Here is a 17,013-nt window from a genome sequence, read left to right as displayed (position 1 = left end):
CCCTGATTTAGAAATATACAAGCAAGTAAAAATTTATAAAACTGTCACCATATCCATAGTCATATGCAGCAATCACTAAGAAATCCCTAGTGGCCATGACTGTACTCGCTGTTTTATCCCCTAGTCATGGCTAATCAGTTCGATAATAGAGACACTTGGACTAGACCAGATTGTCTTCTCTGGCACTTAAAAAGTGACTAGAAGAGAGAAAGACAGAAGTCTTCCTCCAAATCTATGTACATCTGCCTTAGTTCCTATGCTTCCTAAAGTCTGGCCCTTTGGCTTGTCCTTTAATTCTAATCCCTCAGTAACTGTTCTTCTGAATAAATAGCTGATATTCCTATTACTGATCCTATACTTCCAATAATCCCTCCTTTTGAATTTTGATTGAGCAGGATACATTTCTATTTCTTGTAACCAAAAGAACTTGAGCAGAGATACATATTTTGCTGGGGGGGGGCATTTGTTTTCCTACCCTGAAACTAAGTGTACAGAAGGAAACTCTATTAAATATCTATTCCTAGCATTTTTAGAAGGGGAGAGAAAAAAAAAAATCAAAGGAGTTAAATGTTTTGAGAAATCTCATAGAAAAGAAACGGAAGTGAACGAAAATAATGTGAAAGGAAACCAATAGTAAATTTACAATATTCTGGATTTCAAAAGCAGTAGGCTTTTAAAGATAATACAAAGCTAGAATCGAGGGGAATAAAGATAACATAAGATATATAATTTCAAGAATGGGAAATTTTTTTTCCTTTTAAAATAACCATCGGCGCTTATCTTAAGATTTTAAAAAACTTGAGTAGGACTGATGAATCACAGACCTGTACCCCTGAAACAATAATACATTATATGTTAATTAAAAAAAAACACCTCAAAAACTTGAGTAGGTGCTCCTTACCTGATATTTAAATGTTGTGTTTTAAAGACTTTAATGTGATCTCAAATCAACTAAGAATAAATTTTCACAAGAGTTCCTTTTATCCAAGATGTTGGCTATATGCATTAGTGTCTGAGCTTTCTTTAGCTGGAAGACAAAATCAGAGTAGAAGCCTTGCTGACGATAACCAAGCTTCTCCCTTTGCTCCTTTCTGACAAAGGCTGGAAAACCAGTGGCCCGTAGGGCCCCCAGTTTTTGGCATCTGGTTGTACATTCTTACAGGCCTACAATTCAGGAAGGGTTACTTGAAAGGGCGCCATGATTCTACAAGGTGGTATGATAAAACGAAAAGTCCAAGTTTTAAAGTCTGACATATGGGTGTTCAAATCCTAACTCAGCTACTCACAAGCTCTATGACCTTAGGCAAGCGAATTAACCCTTTGAGGTACAGACGGCATTCATGTGAGGTTTAAATGATAGGTCAAGTATTTGGCACAGTGTCTGGCGTGGTTCAGGCTCAGTATATGAGGTAGATTATTTCCTTACTCTGACAATTACCATGATGATGACGTGAATTCCTTTCCCTTGCCCTTAGAAACTTCTAGCCTATGTATCCTTTGGGGGAGGGTCAGAGATACAGACAGCTCCAAAGTCCAGGGAGTAAAGGGGGCCTGGGAGCAGAGGGAGTAAAGGGGGGCACCTCAAGGCTGCCGCAGCTCTTTGACTCTCTAAAATGGTTGCCAGGTCATGGTACAGACCAAAATGTTGCAGATCCGATTTTTTAAAGGCTATGTTGTGAATCTTGAAGTTTTAGTGGGACTATATTTGCATACTGGCAACTAAGTCAGATTTTTACAAAACCACACTACGTGCACTGAATACAAGTTGTCAGTGGCGGGGGGTGTGCATTTGGCTGGAGGATTGCTAGCTTGCAACCTCTACTTCAGAGCTATGGAAATCATCTGGGGAGAAAACTAAAACTATACTCCAAATTATAGAGAGAAACCTGGAGACCACTTGGGGAAATACTGGGCTAGACTTACATAGCCCCGATGAAACCATTCTCCATACACACTGCCTAAGAAAGCAAGTTTTAAAGGAGCATAAAAATGTTTCTCTGGATTAAAAAAAAAAAAAAAAAAAAAAAGCTTGTGCATGAAGAGACTCAGGATTCCTCTGATCTGGTGGGATCCTACTTTTGTCCAAACACTCAGCTCTTCAGCCCGAGCTTCACAAGCCTGTCTCCGGACACATGTTGGGGAAGGAAAGGGCAGGTGCCCATTGAGTATGTCTTTGCCTTAACAAACTGATTTGTATCCTTTGCTGCAGCAAATTATGTCCTTGCAATCACTACTCATAAAAAGGAGGAGAAGAAAAAATCCCATCCCTACCTAGGTCACATAAAAGTCTAGAGTGGAAATGGCTGCACAGAGATGATATCATATTATTCAATAAAAAACTGTCACCTGAATGGGAGAATCAATGGGGAAAGTCAAATTAACAAGTCTTTCTGTCAACCAACAGGAATACCGAAGTTTCTGCCTTAGAAGCTGAGAGTTACTTGATGGGAAGAAATCTCCCCACCAGGAGAACCCTAGGGGACAGAGAGGACAACTGCCAAGCACACAGTAGGTGATAGCTTGGGAAGATGATGCACTGGCTATATTCTCTCATTTTAATGTGACCTTGGCCACCTCTTTCCAAGCCTCCCTCACCTCCTGGCCCTCTTTCCCTAAAATACTTGTTTGTTTCTTGAAATCCCCTGGAACTCTGTTGGCCAAGAAACTAAAGTCATATTCAAATTGAATCATAAACTTAGGTGCACGTGGGACTAACCAGTCTCCAAGTCACGGCCATGGTGTGATCCCTCCAGCCTGCAGGTGCCAGAGGTTTGCATTTGGCATTTCTGCAGGAATGGAAGCCGTGTGTGTGTGTGTGTGTGTGTGTGAAGTTTTTTAGCATGTTTATTGTTGGCAAGGTTTTCCACTTGTATTTTCTTTTATAGTACAACTATTTTTAAGTGAATGGAATGTTCTGTGATAATTTGGCCACAAGGGAGGGAAACTTAGCTCAGAGACTGAAATGCACTCAATCATGGTAAAAAGAGACTGACCAAATGAATCTTTCAAATCAAAAGAATCCTTTAAACGCTAAAGGGTCTTAAAATCACATGAACAAAAAGCACTTGCCCTTAGGACCGACTAAAGGGCACCGGACTTAGAGCCAGAACACCTCCAAGTTTGAATCTGGGCTCCCCTACTTGCTTGTTTGGAGACCTTAGGTATGTCACCGGCCTGCTCTGAGGCTCAGAGTCTTCAGAGACAAAATGAGGTGATTCACCTGTTGATCTCCAAGGTTCTTTCAAACCCACTGGTTCAAAATATTTCCTAAGGCCTCTGAATTTGTCTTGGCCTCTGTGTTCTATTAACCACACTGGTCATTTCTTGTCCTTCTGCCTAGTTCTCAGATTCTTAAGTGTTCCCTTGGATCACAAATAGGCATCCCACCACAAAAACACTTTGTACCTTCTTGATTTGAGCTCCTCAAAGCAGTCTGACCAAAAAAAAAAAAAAAAAAAAAGTGATAGAAAGGACAGGTGGGGTATATTACACTAATTTTGGGTGCCTGGGTGGATTCTCCTGATGCTGGCAAGCAGCCCTTCTTAGAGTGTTCCAGGAGGGTCATTGGCAACCAGGAGTAGGCAAGAATATGGGTAAAATAATTCATGCCTCGGGGCGCCTGGGTGGCTCAGTGGGTTAAGCCTCTGCCTTCGGCTCAGGTCATGATCTCAGGGTCCTAGGATCGAGCCCCGCATCGGGCTCTCTGCTCAGCGGGGAGCCTGCTTCCTCCTCTCTCTCTGCCTGCCTCTCTCCCTACTTGTGATCTCTCTCTGTCAAATAAATACATAAATAAAAATCTTTAAAAAAAAATTATTCATGCCTCAAAATCTGGAAGGTATCTGATGCTTTAAATTGTTTTTATTAAGGATTTTGACAATTAAAGTAACTACAATATTTAAAAAAATTATACCTTTTCTTGATATTTCCTTGGAAATATGACAATCAGCCAGTGTATAATTACTTGCTAATTACCTTTCATATTTGGATTTGATTCTTAACATTTTTAAACAATTATAGGAAGGGTCTTCAGACACCCAGGTTCAAAAAGGCTTCCTGAATTTTACTTTACTATTCTAACTTTTTTTTTTTTTTAACCTAAGACAAAGTTTCAGATCTTTCCAATGTCTCATATACTTAAACCTTGCAATTCAAGTTTCTGGGAAAATGAGCATTTTATGACCCCAAGCTTACCTATATTAATTATGGAGAGAATTGAACTAATTAAAACTATGTCTGAAGATCATCTAACTTAACCACAGAACATCCTGTAGGAGAAAACAATCTCCAGATCTGTTTTCTAATATACACTTGGGAAAGAAACTACATCACCCTGGAATCCTGATTGATATTTATGGCCTTTGGAAATCTTGCATTTTGTGAGTTTAATCCCAGGAAAGATCTAAGGGCTTCAGCAATGGGAGTTCATCCAGATTCTCTGGATGATGTACTAAGCAAACCAACAGTTATGTTGATGGCAAAGGCTCTGGGTAGACGTGGGCCTTCTCCTAAGCCATAGTAAATAAAGAATGGATGGCAGGAGACCCCAAATTCCAAAGTATTTCTAGCCTAATATCATACAACGAAAAAAACTTACATCAACGGACTTTGTTTCACAGCCTGACGGAAATGAGAACAAGGCCTAAATAAATTAAAAGGTAAAAAAGACATTTGGAATGAATATTTTTTGTGATTTAGAGAGGGTTCGGTCATCAGGAGACAAAATTAGTCAACAGAGAGATTTACTGACTTGTTGATCTGTCCATGCAACTGTCTTATTATTGACCAAATCAATCGAAAAACACAAAGGATGAGTTGGATACAGTGTCTGCCAGTAAGGGGATCTTGGCTAGATGGTTGTGAAGATTAGTATAAAGACAAAGGAAACAGAGTAATGGGTGCAAGAGATGGGAATGAATATCAATGAATATCAATTCCTCTGGGAAGTTTCCCTGAGGGACAGTGGGTGTCAGGGAAGAGGGTAACCTGACAGGGGACATCAGGGCCTTCCAACCTCCTCAAAACTGAGTTCCACTACTCCCCCAATTTGCTCCTCCTCATACACTCCTAGTTTCGAGCAAGATGCCCAACATCAGATGCTTAATAAATTGAATGAATGACTCAACAATACTTAATCTCTCTAAACCTCATTTCCCTCCTCTACAGAAATGGTAGCAATATACCCCCACCCTCATGGGTTCACATGAGGATCCAAGGAGACAAAATACATAAAGTGTTTGCACAGCAAGTGCCTGGGATGTGAACTGGCCCATAAAGATCAGTTCTTATTATTCTATTAGGCATGATTACCTCTGTTTGTATAGGTGAGAAAAATGAGGCTAAAAGAACCTAATAGATGACTCCACACTCACACAGATAATAAGTTCAGAAGTCAGATTTCAGACTTATATTTGATTGAGTCCAAAACTCAAGTTCTCTCTCGCTCCACATGCTGCTGCTGATTATAGTTCCTGGTGTTTGAGCTCTTCACCTTCACACTGTAAGCCTCTTGAAGACAGGGATCACGACCATCTTCCTATTCCCATGGAGTCTAATTCAGGACCACACAGCAGCCCTATTTAAAAATCTGAGGGAACTTCTCTGGATTTCAAACATCTCAGATGTAAAATACAGGGATTGAACTGCAAGATTTTATTTTTTTTATTTTTAATTTTTTAAAGATTTTATTTATTTTTTGACAGAGAGAGCTCACAAGTAGGCAGAGCAGTAGGCGGGGGGGCGGGGGGAGGGGAGCAGGCTCCCCGCTGAGCAGAGAGCCCGATGCAGGGCTCCATCCCAGGACCCGGGATCATGACCTGAGCCGAAAGCAGAGGCTTTAACCCACTGAGCCACCCAGGCGCCCTGAATTGCAAGATTTTAAATTCCCCTTTTGGTTTTAGACTGCCTCCTGTGAAATCACACAGTGAATTAAACAGCAGAGGTAACATGCGCTTATAGCTAACTGAACAATGCTTTGTTGAGAATTTACTATACTGGGAAAGATCTTCTCAAGCCCAAAGCTGTGCAACTTCCAACTTGATGTCACTAGTCATTTGTTCATTCATGTTGAGTGAACGAACAGGTCTTCATTAAAGAACCATTGTTTGCCAGTTTCTAAGTCAGTTTTAATACATATAAACACTTAGGGTCAGAAGTCACTTCTTGGAACAATAATGAATGAAGGGGACATCCATGTAGACTAAAGGATTAGTCACAATAACTCCGTCCAAGAGTGAGAACAGGTCACTCTCATAGATAATAGTCTTTACATTTAGTCCATAGACTTCTGAATCTTTGTACCACATCTGAAAAGCAACTTTCTTGAGGTATATTAAACATACCATAGGATTATCAGTTTAATGGTTTTAATACACCCATGAAATGGTGAAACCATCACCAAAGTCTGTTCAGAACAGTCTCTTACCCCCAAAAGAAAACTCATACTCATTAGCAGTCACTCCATGTTACCCTAACCCCCAGCCTTCAGCAATCACTAATTTACTTTTTGTCTCAATAGAATTGCCTATTCTGGACATTTTATATAAATGGAATAAGAGAATATGTGGCCTTTTGGTGACTGGCTTCTTTCATTTAGCATATTGTTTTGAAAGTTCACTCATGTTATAGCATGTACTGGTACTTCATTCCTTTTCATTGTAGAATAATATTCCATAGAGATGGACCACATTTTATTTACCCATTCAATAGTTGGTAGACATTTGGGTTGTTTCTGCTTTGGGATATTATGAAAAATGCTGCTATAAATAACTGAGTACAATTATGAGTACAATTTCTCTTAGGTATATACCTCAGAGTGGGATTGCTTGTTCATATGGTATCTCTGTTTAACATTTTGAGGAACTGCCAGACTGTTTTCCAAGCAGCTGCACTATTCTGCACAACATTTCAAGACACACAAACACACACGAATAACTATTTGGTGTAAATGTTGCAGTAATTCCCATGGAATCCTTGCATAGGTAATAAGGCAATTCTCCAAAATAAGAAACAATAAATAAGGGGAAGCAGGGAATATTTTTTTCTTTAGCTATGATTGCTGCAGAAAGCAGAGGTTCTGGCTCCTGGAGAGGTGGGCTTGAGTTCTGGTCATAGCTATATACCCCAAGGGATAGCCTAGTGACTAAAAGTGAGTATTAAGTATCTTTTGAATTAATAGCTCCCCAAAACCACTGCACAGTAAAGGATAAACTTTGCCCAAAGAGAGGTGTGGCTTGTACCCTTAGTTCTTGGGAGGTAACCTTTAAACCCTTGTGATTTCCTGACCAGTAAGGATGGTTTTGTTTGTGGGAGGGCTGTGGGCCATGCTAGATAGTCTCTGTTAACAATGTGATTTATGGTGAGAGCTTTGGGCCGCATTGTATCAACTCAACCTCTGGAGAGGCTGGAAACCAAGGTCAGCCATGCAGGTGGTCAACCATGTCTTTGTGATCAAACCTCAGTAAGAACTCTGGACACTAAGACTTGGATGTATCCCTGCTTGACAATACTCCATGCATATTGTTACACTTGCTGTTTGGAGAAGCAAGGACCATCTATACAACTCTCCTGGGTGAGGACAACTAGCAGGTCTATATGTGAACTCCTCTGAACCCTGCTCTATGCATTTCTTCCTTTGGCTGATTTTGATTGGTATCCTTTTGCTGTGACCAACTGTAACTGTGAGTACAACAGCTTTCAGTGAGTTCTGTGGTTCCTTCTTGTGAATTATCAAACCTGAGGGTAGTCTTGGAGATCCCAAACTTGAAGCTGGTATGAAAAGTGAGAGTAGTCTTGGGGAATCTCAAACTTTGTAGTCACTAACAATACTGAAGCACTCTTAAAGATAATTAGGTAAAATTGAGCACTTTGAGTATTTTTTGCAAGAAAGAAGCCCAAAGAATCATCTGTGAAACAAAGCATTATGGGAAGAGTCAAGAAAGCTGCCAGATCCTGGGGCGCCTGGGTGGTTCAGTGGGTTGGGCCTCTGCCTTCCGCTCAGGTCATGGTCTCAGGGTCCTGGAATTGAGTCCCGCATTGGGCTCTCTGCTCAGTGGGAAGCCTGCTTCCCCCTCTCTCTGCCTGCTTCTCTGCCTACTTGTGATCTGTCAAATAAATAAATAAAATCTCAAAAAAAAAAAAAAGCTGCCAGATCCTGATAGAGTTTTCATTTAATGGAACACAAAATCCCCAAGTCATGGGGTTCCCTACCTGAGCTATCTACAGTCATACCCCTAAAACAAAGATGTGTGCTTACCGATACTGTGCTTCATTGTTAAAAAAATATCTTTTCCGATGGGGCACCTGGGTGGCTCAGTCATTAAGCATCTGCCTTCGGTTCAGGTCATTCTGCCAGGATCCTAAGGATCGAGCCCCAAATTGGGCTCCCTCCTCGGCAGGAAGCCTGCTTCTCCCTCTCCCACTCCCCCTGCTTATGTTCCCTCTCTCACTGTGTCTCTCTCTGTCAAATAAATAAATAAAATCATCAAAAAAATTTCCCCAGAAAACAGATGATATATAATAGGGACAATGGGGTTTGAATTGTAGCTTTGCCTTTGTCTAGTTGTGTGAACTTCTATGAGTCTCAATCCCCTCAGTTATCAAATGGAAATGATAAAGATATCCCAAAGAACTGGCATAAAAAGCACATGGCGACATACACAGTCTATTCCGCAAACAAGATTGCACCAAAAAGGACAAAACCTGAAATTTGTTTCTACACTAGATTCACTCTCTCTTCAACTACCTCACCAAATCTCTTTGGGAAAACAATCAGTCCTGTCTTTCCCAGACCAAGCTTCATTTCAATGGAAAAATTAAATGGATATAACTTTCAAAAAAAAGGCTCTCCTATGAAAGCTATAGGAAGAAACATTTCCCACAAGCTGAACATCGAGACGGAAAAAATATTCCCATTTAACAAAAATGGTTTCTGTGAGTAGACATAACACATACATTTAAAAAGGACCAAACTGGGAGGGCAGGAAGGGAATATCATGAGATGAATGAGGACCTATGGAATGTTACTTTTTATATCTCTTGGCTCTTCAAAGAGAGAAGATACTTTAAGGATCTTTGAAATGCCACACGCTAGTTTGACTTCAGTTTTTCCCGAGACAAACACTTGGGTTGAGTTTCCATCCAGCTGGTACATGGTCATAGGAAAGGTTAACCTGGCAAATGTTTAACCATGCATAAACAGGCCTGGGAGTATACAAACTTAATGGACTTAAGAAGACAGAGTTAGGAGGGAAGGAGAAGGATGCAAAGTCACCGAGTGCATACCAGATGGCAGACTGTGCACTGTACACACATCATCTCATTGTTCGTCACTGCCCCAAACCAATGCCTGACTCTGCTCCTATGTTTCATTTCAAGGAATAGCAGCACCACACGTTGTTCAAGCTAGAAAACCAGGCATCACCTTCAATGCTCATTTTTTCTCTCCTGCTGCATTTAACCAATCACCAAGTCCATGGATTCCACCTCAAATTTGTATTCGAATCTCTCCTTCTCATCTCACTACGATTTTTTGACCTTTTCCAATCTATTGCTCTCACTGAAGATAGAGTGCTCTTTCTAAAATATGTATCTTACCTTATCTTCCATCTGCTGGAATTATTTCAAAGGCACTCTTTTTGCCCTCAATATCACAAGTCTCCAGTCTTCTTACATTTGGGTAAGAAGACATCTCCTCAAGACATCTCCTCAAGACTCTCCTCCTTCAGTTCTAGGCACTGGTTAGAGCGTTTTCAGTTCTCTTCCTCTGAGCATTCCTTGACCCCACGTCTTGGTTAAATACCCCGCCTATTTACACAGCCTGAATTTCTTCCATTGTTGCTCCTACACACTATTAAAAACATATGTACATACACGTATGTGTGTGTGTCTGTGTGTATGTATATGTTTGCACTATATATAAATAAACAGGGATGCATGCTATTGTGGGCTGAATTGTGTCTCCCAAAAAAACATGTTGAAGTTCCTTCACTGTTCCCTCCCCCCATTACCTGTGAATGTGATCTTATTTTGGAAAGATCCTCTTTGTAGAAATAACCAAGTTAAAATGAGGTCATACTCAATTAGAATGGGCGCTGATCCAATATCACTGGTGTTCTTACAAGAAGAGAAACCAGAGACACCAGGAGAAGGTTATGTAAAGACAGAGAGATAGGCAGAGAGGGAAGATGAGAATGAAGGCAAAGGCTGAGTGCCACTATTAGAAGCTAAGAAGAGGCAACAAGATTCCACCCAGACTCTCAGAAGAAGCATGGCTCTGAGGACACATTGATTTTGGACTTCGAGCTTCCAGAACGTGATAGAAAACATTTCTGTTATTTTAAGCAACCCAGTAAAGAAACCAACTATGTAAGAAATTTGGGCTTTCTTTACCCTGATGCAAAAGAGTGCAACTGAAATGATTTGAGCAGATAAGAAACGAAGCTGAATCTGTATTTTACAAAAAGCACCCTGTTTACAGTGAGGAGAATATAGTCTAGTGACGCGAGTGTGCTTTTTTGTATTCAGTGAGGGGAGTGTAATATAGGATGAAAGTATAATTTTCTATATATTCGTCATCTCTCTCCTCAGAGTGTAAATTCAGAGACTTGTTTTTTTTTTCCTCTTCATTCATCTATCTTTGGTAATCAAGCATACACACTGGTAATTCCTAAGTAAATATTTGTTAAATGAATAATTTTTTAAATAACTGAATTTTTCACAGTAACCCTACAAAGGTATGGCTCCAGAGCGAAGAGACCTTACTTTACTTTGTATCCTCAGTACCCCACATGGAGCAGTTTTTTGAGAGAAGAAATAAACAATGTTCAGAAACTAAGTAACTTGCCAGAAATTAACTAGTAAGGTAGTAAATGAGCTCACTTCATCTTTACCTTATCCTGCAAAGGGGGGAGAAAGAAAGAATATGCATTACATCTTTTAAGCAACACCAGACTTCCACAAAGAAGTGGATTACAAAACACAGAAGGAAAACGGCTAACTCCTTGTTCCTGACATCACCACCTTTAGAATAACTGGTAGACATTTGATACTAGTGACTTAGGTCACAGACAGAGATGGAGAAATAATCATTCCACTTAATTCCTTTCTAACTACTCACTACAGGAGTTATTAAAAATGGAAAGAACTTCTTTGTTAGAAACGCAGTTCTTTGTAACGTTGCCATAACGTAAATGTCAAAACTCCATGATCCAATTTACAGCTTATTTTTTAATTGTACTATTCATGTTAAAACAATACCCTATGAGGAATTACTTGAAAGAAAGTCTTCTCTTCCTTTTTGAAATGGCTTATTTTCTAACATGGCCATAAGCGACATTATAAATATGTAGATTCATTACAAGAGAGCCAGTTGATAGTGACACTTAGTCTTTTTCATACACATAAATTAGGTATCAGCTGATGAATTTCATTAATTATAGCTACAAAGCACACTTTTTGGAATCTGACTTCAAAATAACCTCAAAATTATTTTTAACAACAGCACATGTTCTATCTGTAAATTTATGCTACTCACTCTTATATATTTAAAACAGAAACCAGCTTTGTGCTTTATAGCAAATATAAACGGGTAATTTGGATAATGAAAATAAATGAATAACAGCAGGACTAATAGAGCTGATCCTATTTGTGATGCCTCATTAACTCTGGACAGGATGCAATTCACTACCCTGGGCCAGGAGCTGATAATGGCACAACGTGGAGCTATTAGTAAAAGAAGGTTGCAATAGGAAATTAACAGAAGGTCTGTTCATTCACTGGGACATTGGTATCCCCTTTTGTATGTATAACTGCCTTAAACCGTGCACTCAAAAAGAGAAAAAGTCAACGGCAAGAAGTAGTTGGGTTACTACTATTACTATTGCTCCAGGCGAGTATTTATCAAGCTTAAGAGTAAGAACTTTAAACGTTTGATTACTTAATCCTCCTAGTAATCCTATCAGGTAGTTACAAATCTTAGCCTCATTTTGCAGGTGAGGAAGCTGAGGCATAGGAACTTGCTCCAAGTCCCATATCAACCAGTAGTAGAGCCTAAATTCGAACCAGGCAGTCTTGACTCCAGACCCTTTCTCCAAACTATTCACAGGATGAGGAATGCTGCCCTCCCCGTCCTGCCCTCCGCGCCCCCCTCCCCCAACTCTGCCTTATCTCCAACTTCATCTGATTTTGATCTACAACAAGCAAATAGAAATCCCAGTATTTTTTAGTTTGAGAGACAAGGTGGGGAGAGACACCAACACAGTGACCTGCCAATCATGATGAGTTTCTAGGGTGGGAGGTAAGGGGAGGAGTGTGGTTTTAATTTTAAAAGATATATTCACTAGACCTTTTGATTTCATGTATAAATGATAGTGTTGAAATGAAATAAAATCTTGGACCATGGGACATGCATAGTTAAAAATGTTGATAAACATTGACATTCTCTGACCTCTAGCCTGCCATTAGTGAGCTGTAAGATCGTGGGAAAATCATACCTAGTACCAATATTTCTCTGGGTTGGACTAGATCTCAAAGACAATGTTTTCCAAATGCTGTTCTGTGAAGAACTATAACAATTTCTGTGTTCTGGAGGCAAAAAAAAAAAAAAACAAAAAAAAAAAAACAAAAAAAACTAAGTAGAGGGTAGTAACTTTCTCATGTTCAAATTAAAGTACTGTCCTTGATTCTGAAATCAGGTTCTTACTCTGTCCTTGATATTAATATTTCAGTTAAGAAATGATGATGGTGAAATACATGATTTAAGTTCTCCTTTTCCAATGTTCTTAGCGGAATAAGAAGTTGCTTGCTTTATCTCCTTCTAGAAACTTTTTTGAATTGTTACAGGGTTATGACATCTCACACAGGGAAACACAACTTTTATGTATTTTTCAAGTTAAAATGTTCAGGGTTTTCTGCATTTCCATAGCACTTCACAGTTAGGCATTTTCATATGAATATATCACGGTAGATTGCGAGACAGCCTTATTTCCCCCAGATTGAAAAACAGAATTCAGGAAGGCTGGTCAAGATTGTGAAAGAAGAGCCAGATTTTAAGTCATGTCCTTTGACTTTAAATTCTGTCTGCTTCTCAGCCGGTAAGTGCTTCATAAATCTGGTCAAACAACAGGATAAGGAGAGCATTCTATAGAGAACTAATAAATCTGAGTTTCTGGGGGATGGGGACTAAGAGTCATATCTTTTAAGAGCTCTCCAAGTGATTCTGGTATGTAGCTTAGTTTGGGAACCATTTCTGAACATCAGATGGTTGCTATCTCTAGCCACTCAGCCTCACCAGAGAAGTAGGAGTTTGGGAGTCAGATAGAACTCGGTACCTCTGCGCTGGTGTTGTGACTGAGCCTCAGTTCTTCATCTGTGAAATGAAGATAATGCTGCCTAGTACGGAGAGTTATAAGTGCAGTTGACCTTGGAACAATCTGAGGTTTAGAGGTGCCCACCCTTGTGCAGTTTAAAATCCACATACAACCTTTGACTCTCCAAAAACTTAACTACTTACAGCCTACCATTGACTGGAAGCCTTACCCATAACATAAACCGTTGATTAACAAATATTTCATGTGTTATATGTATGATGGACTGTATTCTTATAATAGAATAAGCTAGAGAAAAGAAAATGTTAAGGAAATCATAAGGAAAATACGTTTTCCGGACTGTACTGCAATTTACCAATACAGTAAGTTTATGTCACCTGTTTACACGACGAAATGTCTCCATCAATATTGCTTTACTGATACAAAACACTGTAGGTGGTGTGGGTATTATTAACACTCAACGTCTGAAATGCAGAGATCTTGTAAAATCTGTGTTTGTGTGTGAGTTTTGATAGGTTTTAACCTTTTATGATAGATTTGTGTGTGTCCTACATTAGTAAATGATAAAATAGACTACCTCTACCTATATTTCATGCATTCATGACATAGCTAACTTTTAATTTTTTTGAAATTTCTAGGCTACTTGGTTCTTCTGCAGATTTTTTTCAAATTGTTGCAAATTTCCAAATTTTTTATAATGTAATTTGTTGGAAAAAAAAATCCATGACTAAATGGACCCACAAATTTTGAACCCATGCTGTTCAAGGGTCAATTATACTAGAAAAAAATAGACATAAAATGCCTAGGTATGATAGTCACTCAAAAATGGAAGCTACTTTATGATTAATATTACTACTATGAATGATTATACTGCTTAATAGGACGCTCCAATATTACTAAGAGTAAGGCATTATTATAAATGGCGATGATTCTAGAATTTTCCTGAAGCAAATCCCCAACAAATAGAGACAAGCCACTCAATCATGACCTTGGGACATTTTCTGGTCTCAGTTTCCTTCTCTATGGATTGCTAAGGTATCTCCTGTCTAGAAAGGCTTAAGACTCCACAGTCGTATTCAGTAGTTTAATAGTTGTATTTAATAGTTTAATAGTTGTATTTAATAGCGTAATAGTAAAAGGCCCAGTTTGAGGAAGTGGTTCTTACTCGAGCATTAAACAGGTATTAACAGAAATAATTAGTACTTATGAATGACAACTCTCTGTAGTTATGCTGTCATTTTCTATCAAAGCAAGGCTATGTCCAAAGCTAGATATTTGCTTCTTTATACTTATAATTTATATCTGTCAAGCATAAAAAATATTTGAAACAGCTTGCCAAGAAAGTTATAATAAGGTAGAAAGAAAGTCAGAGAAAGAGCTAAGAATCCCCAACAAATGTTGTAGAAATGAGGGAAAATAGAGCAGAGAAAATGATTTTTTTTTTTTTCGGAAGACTAGGAGAAACTGTTCAAGTGAAAAACTGCACATTTCATTTCGCATTGAGACTCCTGACAGTTTCAAAAATTATGAAAATGTAACTTTTTCTTAATGTTACTTATCAAAGACTGAAAATACAAATACACAGATATAAGCTAAATAAAGGAATTTTTTTCTAAGTAGAAAAGAATTTATGCATTTAAACTCTATGAAGTAGTAGTGAGTGCTTTTCTTACACTGACTGACTCTACTCTTGTCCTTCTAAAAATGTATACACTGCATTTAAACATTCCATCTTTATTCCTCTGTCATCTTGCTATCATCTGTCCCTTCCCTCTTTTTTTTTTATAAAACTGAAGTAGGCGCTAATCATGAAAATACAGGCTGTTACAGTAATGGTAGCAAGGATCCAAAATTATATCCATTACAAATTCATATTGAGTTGTAATTTTGGATCCCCTGAGCATGATTAATTTGATTTATGGCTTTCTACCCTCTGCCCTAGTTTTAATCAAAATGAAAACTCCTTCCTAGTTTTAGGCTTAGTTTTCTTACTAGTTCCTCACTGTCACTGCCCTGACCCAGGTTCATACTTTGCCTCACCCTGGCTGATCTAAGAGCCTCCTTTCAGATAGATTTCTTGGTTTTTAGGACCTTGCATTTCAAAGTCCGACAACTGCAGCCATATTAATCTTTTTAAGACAGAGCTCTGACTATGCTTTTTCTCCACCAAAACACTCTTTTGGCCACCCACTGTTTGCAGAGTCCTGTCCGTCTATTATTCAAGCATCTATGATTTTCTCCCAAACAATCTCTCCGTCTTCCTACAGTAGATCTTGGGGGTGCCCTGCTCTCTAGCCAAACAGGATGTTAGTGCCTAAAAGCAATCCCAGTTATTTCATATCCTTTCCCATGCTTTTGCCCCTTCTAGATATTCTTTTCAGATACTCTATAATTTACATTTTCCACCACCCCCCATCTAAAAAGTTAAACTCATAGGAATTGAAGTGAAGGAGGCATCTTATACTTGAAAACCAAACGTCCAGCACTATTACTCCATATTTACTATATATAAAATTCATACTTTTACTGCTGAGATAGGATTCCCTTTCTGTTGCCAACATATATGAGGCCAGCTGGCAGGATTAGTCGAGGAAAGAAAGAGGCCACGTTGAACTCCCATGCCACAGAAATAAATGAAACCTAACTTGCTGACCCGTCTTGTTTATTTTGGTCCATTCATCAGTGTAATACAGTACAAACAGCTTTGGACTAGGTATCAGGAGACCGGGAATTTAGTTCCCTTTCATGATCAATCATATAACTTTCAGAAAATCATGTAATTATTCTTTTTTTTTTTTCTCAATTTACAAAATGGAACTCTGTCTGGTTTTACTCCAGTAGGAAAAACACATAAGAAATTATTATTTTATTTGCCATTCCCTACAACATAGCTTCTTTTCTATATGCATTTGCTTTACAATTCTCTATTATTCCCAAAGCTGTTAATGGATTTCATAATTCCACACCAGTGAAAATCCCAGAGAAGGAAGCAGGCACCAAATATCACAAGTAATATTCAAATCTATGGCTTTTTAGGACATTGACTAGATAATCTCTTAGGCTTTTCCTATCTCTAAAATAGTTAAGATTCTATATTCCACTTTGCATCTGAAATTCACATATCTCTTGTATATAAAGTCATTCACAGACATGTATATATTACCTTGATCCTTCCACTTGGGACGTGCTTGGTCATGCCACAATTTCCCTGTCTCGTGATGTTAGATTTTATGAAGGCTTAGCATGTCTGTCTCTCCTCTCATATACAGAAAATCATTCAGGACACCTCATGTTTCTTGTAGTAATTCACATTACAGTTATTCCTTTTATATGTAAATATAGGTTTAGGTTTTAAACAAACATGTGAATTTGAAAAGACAAATTACTGAAATACATTTTATGCTTATTCTTATATTGCTGGCTGAGATATTAGAGATTCTGAAGAGAGAAAAATTTCAACCAATATTGTCTTGGAAGAAGCAAAGATTCTCAAAATGTCTACTTAGTGAAATACAAAAGTACATGGTCAAGTATAGCACACGGGAAATTCTAGCAACTGCCTGCTCCAAAAACTAGGTTGGTCACCTAATCCAAAGTTGAAGATGGCAAATATGTCGCAAACATATTAACTACTAACTTTCTCTCTTCTTACTAACTCCCCACCCAACTGATAAATTGATACCAGAAATCA

The 17,013-nt window shown here is 38.6% G+C and overlaps 1 protein-coding gene across 2 annotated transcripts in view; it reads right to left on the bottom strand.

Annotated features, from left to right (window-relative positions):
- ADAMTSL1 (ADAMTS like 1) overlaps positions 1-17,013 on the bottom strand; it is a gene marked incomplete at its 3' end in the record, with an annotated part of 404,822 nt that overhangs the window by 292,432 nt on the left and 95,377 nt on the right. The window lies entirely within an intron of this gene.

This window comes from Martes martes (genome assembly GCF_963455335.1).
Source record: "Martes martes genome assembly, chromosome: 12".
NCBI classification, from domain to species: Eukaryota; Metazoa; Chordata; class Mammalia; order Carnivora; family Mustelidae; genus Martes; species Martes martes.
This window is presented reverse-complemented; position numbering and strand designations above follow the sequence as displayed.